Source organism: Gavia stellata, chromosome 2 (assembly GCF_030936135.1).
Source record: "Gavia stellata isolate bGavSte3 chromosome 2, bGavSte3.hap2, whole genome shotgun sequence".
In the NCBI taxonomy this organism is placed as follows: Eukaryota; Metazoa; Chordata; class Aves; order Gaviiformes; family Gaviidae; genus Gavia; species Gavia stellata.
This window is the reverse complement of record NC_082595.1, coordinates 21,336,607-21,351,164: the sequence shown is the minus strand read 5'-3', so window position 1 is coordinate 21,351,164 and position 14,558 is coordinate 21,336,607.

Genomic DNA, 14,558 nt, shown 5'->3' with positions numbered 1-14,558 from the left:
TACAATTTTTCTGTTCGATTGATATGTTGTGTGAATCCAAGGCCTGTCCTGATTGTATATACCTCTCAAAATACTGACTTAGGCACGTCTGCGTTACTTCAGGGGATCCTTAATCAAAAAGCGAAACAAGCAGCTCTGTGCCCGAGCTGCTGGTAAATACATGAAACAGCGTTTATGCCACATAGTCAAAGTGTTAGAACTTCATCAGTGTTAAAACAGCACTGCATTCTTCTAGATGGGTATTTACTTACCTTCTATTACTGTATAAAACGACTGTGCTACTCTTGTAAAGGCTCCAAAAGCAAAATTACCCACTGACTTCCAACTATATTTAAGAAGTTAGTGGTTTCCATTAGAGCTCTTCAATTATTGCTTTAACTGTCTGCCTACAGAAGCATAGTCTTTTTATAAAATCCTGGCACTTGTACCAAAACCAAATGTATCAGACCTGAAGATCCTCCTTAAACATGAAAGCTTTTTTTTTTAATTAAAGAACAACAAAAGTACCTAACTTGCATTGATTTGGCATTAAGAGGGTGGCTAACATGATTATACCTTTTTCTCTAGTGTTGTATTTATGGTATCATAGCAATGCTAATGTGAAGTCACTGCTGCTTAATTAAGCAGATGTAAACAGCTGCATGGGATATTAAACTCTAATTTGTATCCACGTACCAATTACCATTTTTTTGCTCTAACCTGAGCTAGAATAGTATTGTACCAAATTAATGCAGAGATTCAATCCTTAATAACTTGCAACTATGTTACAGTCTAGTAAGTAAATTGTGAACTTGGCAACAGAAACAAAATACGTATTTTCAGGTTTTTAGGTATAACACACAAGGTAGCTATGTTACTTTGCAGTAAAATCACAGTAAATCCTATGAGGTATGCAGAAAACTGAGTATTTTTTTAAACCAGTTGCCCTCATCTTTTACCAATTCATCAAATTGAATAGAAACCTCTGTAGATAGATCACAGTTTCTAACCATCACATTGAGGTACTGTGTTTTAACTGTTACACTCTTTTTGTAGAAAATGTTTTGAAAATCAACAGAAATTGTTTTCAAAAGCGCAAAGGGCAGCCAACTGCTAATTAGCTTGTTATGGAATTTTACCCCAGGGTTTTTGGTACTGCCTTTGTCCACTGACAGACACACTGCCATGCAGTGTAGCGTGGGATGTTACCGGCCATTGGAATCGCTGTAGCCACTCTGCGGAAGGAAGAGCACACCACATACTAAGTCAATAATCTTTCCTGATGCTTCACAGACAACAATGCCAAGCTTTTCTGACTGATTCAATCTACACTACGTATCAAAGAGGGAACAGCTTAGCAATCTATGAGACCCTATGCTCCATGAGAGCAAACCACTCATTACACTGATTGCTACGCATAAACAACTGTTTTGCAGTTGCAGACACGGGACTCTTCAAATATGGACATTAATATCCCCTCTGCAAAATTTAGAGGTTTCCTCTGGAATTTGCTTTGGGTAAAAGGTGTGCATAAATGTATGAATTAATGCTCCTCTGTAATCCTACCAGTGCTATACAGGAAAAAACAAAGATGGCAATCTAGAAAAACCCAAGAAAACTTGAAACATAAGAACCCTGTAAACACCCTCAAGTTTCACTCCAGTAACTACATGTTAGATGTTTAGGTACTAGCAGAATAAAGCGTGTGTGACTATAGATTGACTGGGTCTACAGCAGTCTGTTTGGTGTTGTTGGATGGGTTTTGTTACTCTTTTTCTTCTCTAAGTCTTTGGTGTAAGTTCAAGGTAGAGATTGTGCACGTCTGCTAGCCTGTCGAGGAGACTCCCTTGCAGCAGGTAAAAATCATGCTAACACAGGTAAGGCACTGGACTACTTACAGCTTCTAGGGAGCTTCACCGTGGCACTCTCATCAGTACTGTGGTTGGATGATGACCTATTAAGCAGCAATAGAGCTTGAATTCTTTACTTGAGAAAAAAAAAAAAGGCTCTTGTATAATACAGGAAATAAATGTACTACACTACTTATGATGGCTTTAAGCCAGTTTAACCTCTGCTTGCTATATCAAATAGGGCACTCAGTTTCAGGCAGGAATCATATTGTTAAGAAAACATTACTACAAAACAATCTTTTTTTCCATGCAACTATGTAATCTTATACATAGGATGTTTATTAGGGGAGCTTTTCTTCCCCAAAATGTTTCTGTGTTACATAAACAAATGTTCTGTTTTACATCCTGAGGCAAACAACTTGATAAGCAAGCAACCATATTATTAATTTGCCTTGTTTACCCATAAATATCTGAACACAAATCCAGCTGACCTACATTTAAGCTGGGACTATGCTATGTTACTCTGATCCCTGTGAAGGAGAATTATTTAGGCTTAGGTTTTTATTTGGAGTTTCTCAGGCACGTCATCTTCATTTTTTACCTCCGTGCTGCCTTTGCATTAGTGTGTTTTAGAAGTGGTTCTTCTCTTGTTTCCTTATTTGTTTCCCCAGAAGCCAGTCACCGTCACGTGGACTCATCTCCCTGGACAGTCAACTCTAGTTAGAAAACAGAAATCAGAAGCATTTTTCAATGGAAAGGAGACACAGGTTTACATTTATCTTACCATAAGGAAGAAGTACCAGGTACAGAAGCTATTTCAGATATATGTTCTCTATTTTTTTTTTGCTATAAATATACACATACATACACATCTACATATTTATATATGTATAAATGCACTAGGTCTGGCAGTTACTTGTCTTCAAAAAACAGTTCTCTGAGCTTTATTTTCCTCTCCTTTTCCATAGATAGGGACAACATTAGGTGGAACGTGCAGGCATTTATATTGGAACGTGAGCTTTCTGAAATACAGTAAGCTGAATGGGGGTAAAAATAAGTTCCACAATTACTAAAACGAATCACAGGTGAAAATATTTCATTCTCCAGAGATTTTTTTGGTACCATTGCTTTATTCTCCTAGAACATGAGTACAGAAAATACAATATCTACCCAGTGAATTACTATAGTACAGCTCTAAAATAATCTAACCACTGCCTCTATTTTTAATAAAGGCTCAGAGAAAGCAAATCCCAAACCACAATGCTCCATCTTGATTGCCAGTGTTCTGCATATTGTGGCCTATCATCTCTGCAAGCTGCAATCTCTTCTTTTCTGTGTTTCTTGCCTCAGAATCAACTTTTTGGCTCTTGAAAAGTGACAACCTGGTCCATTTAGTTCTCCAGCTATATTAATGTTACTTACCCTTTGCATTAAGAGTGCCTATATCTCCGTCATTTAATAATAAACTGTCATCCTCAGATGTCTAGATAATATTAATGCTAGAGTTGGTAACATTCCTGTAATTCAGATAGCAAAATTTTGTATTTAAGGTTGTTTAGTTAAAAGTCCAGAAAGGAAAGAAGCAGGTTCTTTATCAGGCAGAGACCATGCAGGGCATCAGACGACTGGAGGATTGCCAATGTGACGCCCATCTACAAGAAGGGCTGGAAGGAGGATCTGGGGAACTACAGGCCTGTCAGCCTGACCTCGGAACCGGGGAAGATAATGGAGAGGTTCATCTTGAGGGCGCTCACAGGGCACGTGCAGGACAACGAAGGGATCAGGCCCAGCCAGCACGGGTTCATGAAAGGCAGGTCCTGCTTGACCAACCTGATCTCCTTCTATGACCGGGTGACCTGCCTAGTGGATGAGGGAAAGGCTGTGGATGTTGTCTACCTGGACTTTAGTAAAGCCTTTGACACTGTCTCCCACAGTATTCTCCTGGAGAAGCTGGCGAATCGTGGCTTAGACAGGTGCACTCTTCGCTGGGTTAAAAACTGTCTCGACAGCCGAGCCCAGAGAGTTGTGGTGAATGGAGTCAAATCCAGTTGGCGGCCGGTCACAAGCGGAGCACCCCAGGGATGAGTATTGGGGCCAGTCTTGTTTAGTATCTTTATCGATGATCTGGATGAGGGGATTGAGTGCTCCCTCAGCAAGTTTGCAGACAACACAAAGTTGGGTGGGAGCGTTGATCTGCTTGAGGGTAGGAAGGCTCTGCAGAGGGATCTGGACAGGCTGGATTGATGGGCCGAGGCCAATTGTATGCGGTCCAACAAGGCCAAGTGCCGGGTCCTGCACTTTGGTCACAACAACCCCATGCAACGCTACAGGCTTGGGGACGAGTGGCTGGAAAGCTGCCCTGCAGAAAAGGACCTGGGGGTGTTGATTGACAGCCGGCTGAATATGAGCCAGCAGTGTGCCCAGGTGGCCAAAAAGGCCAACGGCATCCTGGCCTGTATCAGAAACAGTGTGGCCAGCAGGAGTAGGGAGGTGATTGTGTCCCTGTACTCGGCTCTGGTGAGGCCTCACCTCGAATCCTGTGTTCAGTTTTGGGCCCCTCACTACAAGAAGGACACTGAGGTGCTGGAGCGTGTCCAGAGAAGGGCAATGAAGCTGGTGAGGGGTCTGGAGCACAAGTCTTGTGAGGCGTGGCTGAGGGAGCTGGGGTTGTTTAGTCTGGAGAAGAGGAGGCTGAGGGGAGACCTCATCGCTCTCTACAATTACCTGAAAGGGGGTTGCAGAGAGGTGGGTGTTGGCCTCTTCTCCCAAGTGACAAGTGACAGGACTAGAGGAAATGGCCTCAAGTTGCGCCAGGGGAGGTTCAGGCTGGATATTAGGAAAAATTTCTTTACTGAGAGAGTGGTGAGACACTGGAAGAGGCTGCCCAGGGAGGTGGTGGAGTCACCCTCACTGGAGGTGTTCAAGGAACGTGCGAACGTGGCATTGCAGGACATGGTTTAGTGGGCATGGTGGTGTTGGGTTGATGGTTGGACTTGATGATCTTACAGGTCTTTTCCAACCTTAGTGATTATGTGATTAAGTAGCCCTGCTTCTCGTGGGAAGATAGCTGAGTTAATCTTAGGGCTCTGCTTGCATTGGTTCTTAAGAAGATCTCCTGGGAGTAAGAAAAGGCATTTTATTGTCCCCCCTCAAAGACATTTAGAAATGAGGTAACTGTGGTGAGACTTGCACACAACAGAAGTTGTTAAACCTTGAGAGTAATGCCCAAAATTATGCTTAAACCAAATATAAATGTATATTTGCAAAAATAACAAGCAGGTTGATCTGCTAAGTTTGCCAGAGGTGGGTTTACATGAGGAGCATGCTGCTCAAACATATCACATCTCACTGCATTTAAAAACCTGCAGACAGTTTCCTGTTGCCACCATTGTGCTGCATACTTCCAGCTTAACCACTTACTGCATTTTTTTTTTAAATTTATTTGTCCTGCACCTCCATTCATTGTCGTCACCTACCAACCCACATCCACAGGCATGCATGAAGCCTTCAGTAGTTCATAAACTCTTTGCATAAAGCTGCACGGGTAGAAAGCAACCACATCCCAGTCCCCTGATAGCAAACATATGAACACATCTTACAAAAAAAAAAGCAGGAACCCCTCAATCAGAAAACTAAAGCAAACTAAAGTCTAGTAATAAATTCAATTTGCCATCATTAAAGACTGCCTCTGCTGCTTCATTAAGCATTTTCTCATTTACCAGGAAAGCAAATGGGAAAAGCAAAATGGGGGGGGTTTACCATCTTTTCTATTTTCTTTCAGGTATTTAAACAAGCATGTGATTCAGAAAAAGAATACCAACAGAAAATGTCTTGCAACCTATTCCTAAACAATGGTTTGGATTATCTCCAGAAGTCACAGAATCACAGAATCATTAAGGTTGGAAAAGACCTGTAAGATCCTGTTCTCTCACCTTGAAACTGTAAGTTTTCAGCCACAGAAAACCTTTTCCCATACCTAAATTAGCAATAACCACATCAATATAAAATTCCAAGACTTTGTCGGTCAAAATTCCCTTGTTTGAAACCTCTGGTAATAATAATCTTATCTCCACAATTATTTTAAGCAGCTTGTAAGAAGGCAGCAATGAGTTGGATGCCACACAGCAGTACAGCAGTCTTAGCTGAAGCCCAGTGCAGCACAATTCTAAGCGTAGAGTACGACAGCAACTCTAACGCTGCCCGAGGGGTACCAGTGTAGTTAATTTAGGATGTAACAAGGCCATCATCATTACATATGCACAACCAGCCTAGCCAAGCACCAACATTCTCACATTAGGGAAATCAGGGTGCCAGATCCCCGTGCATGCCGGCTGGGAACGGTCCTGCGGGATGCGAGTCCCAGCCTCCATCCTGGCTATAGCTAGAGTTCAGGCTGTCCTGAAAACCTTGCAAATGTTTGCTGGCACCATACCATGGCAATGGTTCAAGAGGAAACAGAGGTGACATGGCAGATCAAAAACTAAATAGCCAACAGCAGGATTGCTGCAAAGGAAATTATAAGTCTGCCAACAGGACCCGTCCTCTGAACTACCAAGTTGTCACTGTGCAAATCTCAACTGGATTTTAAGGCAGTTTCAACCAGTAAAACTTGGTGTGATATATGAAATTCACAGGGGCTGGCCCCCAGCTCAGCAGCAGTCACAAGAGAAATCATGCGATCGTCTGGCTGGCTGAATTTTGCCATAGCATGTGGGATTCTGGGTAAGTCCCAGAGCATTACAAAAGACCTAAACTAGGGGGGGAAAAATTCTTGCTGATTCAATTCAACATGTCTCCCATCTGCCTCGTAGTCACTAAAGGCAACAGAGTGTGTGGGCAGGTCACACAGGCACTGACACACCTGCTGTCATATAGCTCTCTGGGAGGCTTTAAACATTAGCCATGTGAAGGGTCTAATAGAGACCACCTGATCCATATGACAGAACAGGGAAGACAAGGTTGGAAATCACATCCGAGTGATGATTTAGCTCAATGCAGATTTCCCTCTAGTTTAAAAGAAACCAAAAACAACAACCACCCAACACTACAAATATACACTCGGTCACAAACAATTGCTGTTGATGACAGCAAAGGAAGACTGAAGCAGAGGTACTCCAGAGAACAAAATATCCTTTTGTATCTGCACTGCCTACTGATGTGTTAAACCTCCTTCCACTCCTTTCTAGCTGTTCCTCCAAGGAAATCATGCATGTTAGAAAACAAATAGCCAGATGAACAAATGACACACAGCAGGGAACTGAACATCAATAACCTATATCAGAGGAGAAGCCAAACCATTTAAAAAAAGACCAGGAGAACAAGAGTACGTGGCTCCTGATAAACAACTGTGTAATTCAGGAAAGATGGTTCTATCTTGAAGAGCTCTCAAGAGTCTGTACTGCTAGTAGAAATCAATGAATGATAGCGTGGAAATTTCAAGATTGCATATAGAGAACTGCAGTAGAATGCTAAATTCAACATATGCCTAATGCAAGACGTGGATTAATCATCTGAATAAAAATAACACAGTTAAAATGCTTGTGTGATACTGCTGTCTTCCTTCCATAGTTAGTATGACTTGCGTAAGTGTATTTTTAATTACCACTTTAAATACACTTTTGCTTTTACTTGCAAATGTGTTTTCAGGCACAGAATCCAACAGCAAGTGACTTTCCATTGCCAAGCGTGCCTTCAAAGACAGTTGTCCAGTCAATGTCACTAAGGACAAACCATGACTGTAAATTCATCCAGTTTTCATTTTCCCCTGATAGTTCATTTTCCACATTTCAACACACTGACCTTCTATGCATCAAAGCTCCACTGAGGTGACAGAACAGTGTTCTGTGCCCCAACATTCGTTGCAGGCTGCAATTAAGCATCCTACTGGTCAGAATCTGGGGTCCCACAGCAAAACGTGCTTGATCTGTCATACGGAAATAATTCTCCATTCATTCCCAAATATTACATCCTGTGACTGATGCAAAGTTTCCACGCAGATTGAATTGCCAGCAGTGTTCACCTCAACCTTTGCCTTCTTTTTATCAGACTAAATTTGTTCCATAAGCCCTCTGGAAAAAAATGTCACTATTTACATTTTTCCTAAATTTAAGTATTTCCATAGTTGAACAGCTTTTGCCTTAATGGCCTTTGGGTTTTAGTTCAGTTAGCATATGTAAAGAAAATATTTCAGAGTTCTTATTCAGCATCATCTTCTCATCTTAGTTTAGGCCTTTGTGTATAACTTGTAATTTATAAAACATCTAAGGAAAAAGACAGCTCTGTATGAAGCTAAAGGAAATGTTACAAGTGTCATTTTAAGGCATATATCAGAAAAGATGATCTGCTCTTTGCTTTTTTGTTAACATACAATTTAGCCGTTCATATGACCATTCTGTACACAAAGTCCTCTGCCCAAAGTCAACTGTATCACAGAATCCTAGAAATGCTGACCAGGAGGGACAGCTGGAGGTGATCACCCTTTAGCCTGCTCTTCCCCAAACGAAACATCCAGCTCCCTCAACGACTATGACTGACCATGGAATACGTGATCTAGGTCCCCTACCATCAAAATACTTTAGACTCTGTGCTTCAAGGTAATTACTTTCTCCCTTTTGTCTCTAGTCCCAGTTATGTAGTGATGTTACCATGGATACCCTGCATTTATAGCTTACTTCAGTTACAAGACATAATTTGTGCATTTTAATTTACTCAAAACCATTTTACAATAGGTGAAGAAAATAAGGAGGAAACTGAGCATAGCTCATGTTTCACTTTAAAAAGGCTGGACATTTCCAATTTCTCTCGTATTTGCAGTAAAACCATTAATCATCATAAACTCATTTTGTCTAAAAGCAGAGGCAATATATTTTTCCATGTAAATTAGTTCATCGCAATGACAGAATGATGTCAGAGAATCAAAATAGGTGATCTAACAGATTTTCCTTTTGGAACATTGTTTAGCATTAAAGGTTACGAGGGGGGGTGGGGGGAGGGCTTGATTGATGTTAGCTGCTGATAAGAAAAATCTGGTTTTAATTTTCATAAAATAGACCTAAATACTATATTGACATGGACACAGTTTTACAGACTGAGAAAATATACACGTAACTTAGTACTGGAGCAGCAAGAACCCAAAACCTTTCTAGAATAAAAATCCAGCTCCAGCCAATAGTAAGATCTTCTGAAATTTGTAAAAGACGATTAAAATAAAAATTAACTTTGCGAGTTGTATAATTTCATTCTTCTTTTTAAGGACAGTTTTTGAGTAATAATTCAGCGCTTCATGTTCACCATTTGTACATGTACATATAGTTGAACACACAAATTCTTTTAACTGAAATTAGCTTTGCATCTAATTTGGCTATGTGCATAAGAATTCTCAAACAACGAAATAGTAGTAAGGAGAGAAACAGAATTTTATTTCTCCTCCCAAAAGCAACCACCCTTGCCTGAATTGCAGTCTACACCTTAACCAAAATGCAACTATTTACTGAAAGCCTACAGTAGCATAGTAGAACAAATATATATATATATATATGGCATCATGGAAAATGGAAGGACTGTGACAAAACCTAGAAGTCAAGGCTGTTACTCCCTATTTCTTTGTATAAGATGTCTCCAAGTCAAGCTTTGGAAGAAATTACTGACTTTTGTTTGATTCAAAATGTTTTTTTTTCCTATTTGCTCTTTTTTTCCCTTCAGGGAAAATAGATGAAAAACAATCTGTGGAAAATAGATCAAAAACTATGTTTCACATAGCTTTAATCCCTACCCCTTACTGCAGCAGTGGGTCTACTCAGTAACCACAGCCCTGCTGGGTAAGGCATAGCAATCCTCTTTCCACACAGTTGATCTAATCAAAGGTGTGCTATAGCCCACACAGAGCAGCTGCAATGAAAGAAGCAAGTCCCCTTTAAAACAGGTATTTTATATACAGTTAAAATGGAAAGCTGGCTATCCCCTCCGCATTTATCCAGCCTCTAATGAGCACCATCTTGCAGAACACCTAGTCTGGGCAAAAGAGAACTAACACTTAAAAATATGGACTGGTTCATTATTTGTTTCTTTTCATGTTCAAATTCTACTTCAACACCTGACTCTGAAGGAGAAGCAATTTTGTCAGGGCAGTTTATTTCTGTAAAACAGTTAGTTAAGCAGGTTTGATATTTAACACAAATGTTTTAATCATGCATTTCATCCTGAAGCACAGTACACAGCCATGTGAGATGCCGTGACTTGATCTAACAGATCACTGCTGTGGGAATGGGGATGGTCCCCTTTTCCTCACTTCAGAGCGGCGCTCCTACAGCTGAGTTGCCAGACGAGCTCCAGTGCTCATCTGACCTCTACCATCGCTGTGACAGTGTCATCAACTCGACAAAAAGCTGCTTGTGCAAAGAGGAACCTGTCAGGAACTGCAGCCTACCAAGGGAAGGGTCTCCTGGGTATCAGAGCAACCTCCAAGGAAGGCAGGGCAGTGTGGATGGAAGCAAGGGAGGAGGGCAGGGCAGTGAGACCTCCCACCTTCAGAGGCAGTGAGCTGTTTGGCCAGCTCAGCTGCTCGTGCAAGTACAGCCTCTTCTACCTTGCTAATTTTTGAACTTATCCTATAACTGTCAGTTTCCTTCTCTGTAAAAAAAAAAAAAAAAAAACAACCCACAAAAAACCCCAAACCAAACTATTTATAGATTTTAATAGATCCTAATAGATCCTTAAAGTAATTTGATTCATTACAACAGGACAGTTTCTTGGTGAATTCAACCTCATCCCTTCACCAGTGATGTTTATTCATTTTTATTCAGCTTAATTAGCTCACCAATTTTAAATTCCTCTTGATGTGCTATGAAATATATTTTTGGGGGAAGACATATCATTAACATGACCTTGCACCAGGAAAACCCTAGTACATAGTACAGAAAAAAAAAAAAAAACCCAAAATAAAAACCCCAAACAATACATCACCAGTAAAGCATCCTCCTGAATACACACAGAAAACAAACAAATCTTTCTTTTTCCATAAGTCTGCATACTGTCCGGGAATCCTTCTGCCTCTCACATAACACAAAAATAAAAACCAACCACCTCAGGAACAATAAATATTCCCCACCCCCGGCCTTGTCTTTCTGTTCTTATCCTTCATAAAGAGAGAGATTGTATGTCTGTAGTTGTATCTCTGTGTGAGCCCACTGATCATGACAGAAAAGCAAAATCAAATAAAATAATTCTGCTTTGTTCTGACAGGGATGATGCGATCTCTTTTCTTCTGATGAGCTTGGGTAAGCTTTATTAATTTGTCAATACTAATATGGGAGAAGGGAAAGGAAATAGATTAATGTGCAGTATCAGGTGCTTTGGATTATCTATAGCTGCGTATTTGTTCAGTGGCATCTTGGAGGATGCCACCTTACATGAAAACAACCATTGGTAGCAATCAGTCAGGATCTGGAATGGTGCAAGTCCCCAAAACGGAATCTTTACTGCTGACTCTCAAGAGATGCAACACAGAATCAGATCCAAAAAACACTAAAACAAGTATGAATTCCTCTAACTAAAACATTTTAAACTCAAACACTGTGTTCTCGAGTGCCGTTTCCCTTTACCAATTCATAGATTTTTCCACTTACCTTGTTCTCACTGCAAAAACTATTAAAACTTTTCCAATGTTTGCATTGTCCTTCCCCTTCTATATTCTCTTTGCTCATGCAAAGCTTGACTTCCTTCTTTAAAAAGTGGTCTCTTCTGATAATGTGAAGTCCTTCACTCCAGACTATTTAAGTAGTGTTTAGTACTTACGTCAAACTTGGATGCCTAATTCTCTTAACTGCTACAGTATTTTCTAGGTTAACGAAAAAATTTCACCATTTTTTCCTAAAATGGCAGCCTAAATAATCTTGTTCCATCTAAATTATTTTTCAAGCTCTTTACCTTTCTGCCCCTTTTAAGAAGAAAATATAAAATGGCATTCAGTAATTGAAACAAGGATTCACTTGAGCAATATGTTAATGTAATGTTTAAATGATACTGACAATAGTAACACAGATGAAAAAGGAAATGTACACACACATTCTCCATATTGCATTCAACTTAGGAACAGACTCCAGCTGACAACCTCATATTTACTTTGAGAAAATCGAGTATTCATACTTCTGTAGTCCTTGATGTTGACAAAGGTAGTATATTTTTAAAATTCATACTGAGGCCCATTATCTGAAGCCATGCTAAAAGCTGACAAATTAAACCTGTCAGCTATGGATATATTAAATTCCCTCTAATTCCCTCAACCTACTACATGCTGAAATGCACTATGGGGTTTTTTTTTTAAACTCACAGTACTTTTCTATGCATATGTGTCTCTAATAATTTTCTGTCAGGTGCACTGCAGCAAGCCAAAAGAATAGCATTTACCAATTTGCAAAACTTGCACGCAGCATTTGCTAAAGTAAAATTTCTCTTTCCTCTGTTTTTGACATCCCAGTGACTGCACTGCAGAACTGCTCTAACCACTGCACTTACAGGTGACAACATGCTGTTATCTTATCTAAATTCTGCAAGGGCACCATCTGCCCTATATTTGAACTATGACGCTGAAATGCTCTTTATTCCAAGACAACCAAGAGGTCTTTTGGAGAAAAGGATGTCAATTGTGGGGGGGAGGAAAGAACATGGACTAGGTTTCATTTGCTTGGAAAATTCTATTGCACTCCAAAGACACAGAGCAGACTTCAAAAGTCTCGGTCAACAACTGAACCTCTTGTCCAGGTGCTTAACCTCTACCAGCAATGCCGCCACAACTTACCAGGTGGTTCTTCCAGAACATGACTCTCAGCATAAAATGCTACCATTAATAATTATTTTCCTTGTCAGTAACAATAATGTATCAGACCTCTTAAATGTCCACCCACTCCCCTTATTCATCATCTCCTGAACAAGATACTAGAGGTCTTAATATACATGTATGTAAATTGGTACAGCCAGATCCCTCACTCAGCTAGCAACATCTATTTCCATCGCCTATTTACCCTTTCCTCCACAAGCACATTCATGCTATCTTTCACACTGCATTATGGACAAAATAAAACAAAACCCTTCCAGGCTTGTCTGCAATGCCACTTCTCGACACTCTTTTTCTCATCCTTTTTCAGTATCTACCATGACAGCTCCTGTAACCTACTGATTGTATATACATGGAGGGTTTGCAGCAATTTCTTTATTTACATAGCATTCAGATCTTTTTATTAAAAAGATAAAATCAGACAAGATACAGCTGTTCACGCAGCTGGCTTATGAAAACGTTATTTTCTGTGCCTTTTACTACATTACCTCTCCACAGCATCTCCAAGTACATCTTATAACCACCCTATCTTCCCATCTTAAACACTGAAAGAGTTCTTGTCAGGGCCCTTAAGTGCACCAATAGGCCTTAACAGCCCTGACCAGCCTCACCTGGGGCCTCCACACGCATCTCTGCCCACGGGTCCAGGAGCTCTGTTCAAGCCCAGCCCAGGGCCATCACTCTCTGCCTGAGCTAGGCTGTCACAGTGTTAGTTTCCAGCTTTGTCACAGTCATGGACCCTGTTGACCCCAACCCCTGGGCCGGCTTGACCTTGGACCTGCCTCATCACTGCGAGTTTGCATGATGATCTAGACTCGGTTGAACCTGACCACAGCCTACGGGCCTGCCTTGCTCTGGCCCTGCGGGCAGTGGGCCCTGGTGGCAGCAACCCTGCCCTGCCAGCTGTGTGAGCCCCCCTCGGCTCGCTGGCCTTAAGGAGCAGCCACCACTCACTGTGCCCTCACAGTCCTGCAGCAAGGACTGTTGCCCAATTCTTCTGCTGTGATTCAGATTTCTAGGCCCTATTTTAATATGGTTCATTAAAAATAATAGGAAAATTACTTCCCAGTCAATGAGTAAGCAAAGCAGTTCCACTGCAGTACTGAATTTAGACTACTAGTTCTCTGGAAACCGGCAAACTTCTTAATACTGAGTTTGTATAGTGACTGGCACAGCAGGGTCTATGAGAGCTAATACCCTAACATGAACAAGTAACAATGCAACCTTGGGAAGTCAAAAAGAAAGGCCCTCATCCTTTGTTTACATTAGCTTGAAAACCATTATTGAAATGTTCTCTATTTAAAAGAGTATATCTACAAATAGGGAAAATTGCAAGTGCTCTATTATGTGAGCACTGTGTTTGTGAGCAAAGCTCTAGCTGGTGGCACTGAACTGCACTGTCAACATCAGAGAAAAAACTGTCACTGTTTTCTTACATTCAGTGAATGCAGATGAATCACTTTTAAGAAAAGTCATTCTTAGTTTTATTTCATCCTGTAGCTTCATCCAGACTACTCACAGCTTGAAGATTATCCTGTGCTGAACTTGCCAAGTTTCTCACATTTGAAATCTACCAGCTGCCAGAATTATGCTTAAAACGAATACCTCACACCACACAGCAATATTTATCAAAAAGACATCTCCTTCACTTTTCAACTAGTCCTTTGAATAATAGGTATGAGGTTCACTTACTTACAAAAACTGTAAGAAAATTTAAAGGTAGGTACTCCACCTGAGAAATCTGTAAAATTTTCCATGGGCAGATATCTGACTACAGTAATACTGAAAGCGTGTGCTGCAAAAAAATAGATGGACTGCTGCTGCATTAGCACACAAAGCAGTAAGCTTTAGCACTGGCTTTATTTAAATTTCAATTAAATTTTATTTCATCGTCTTCA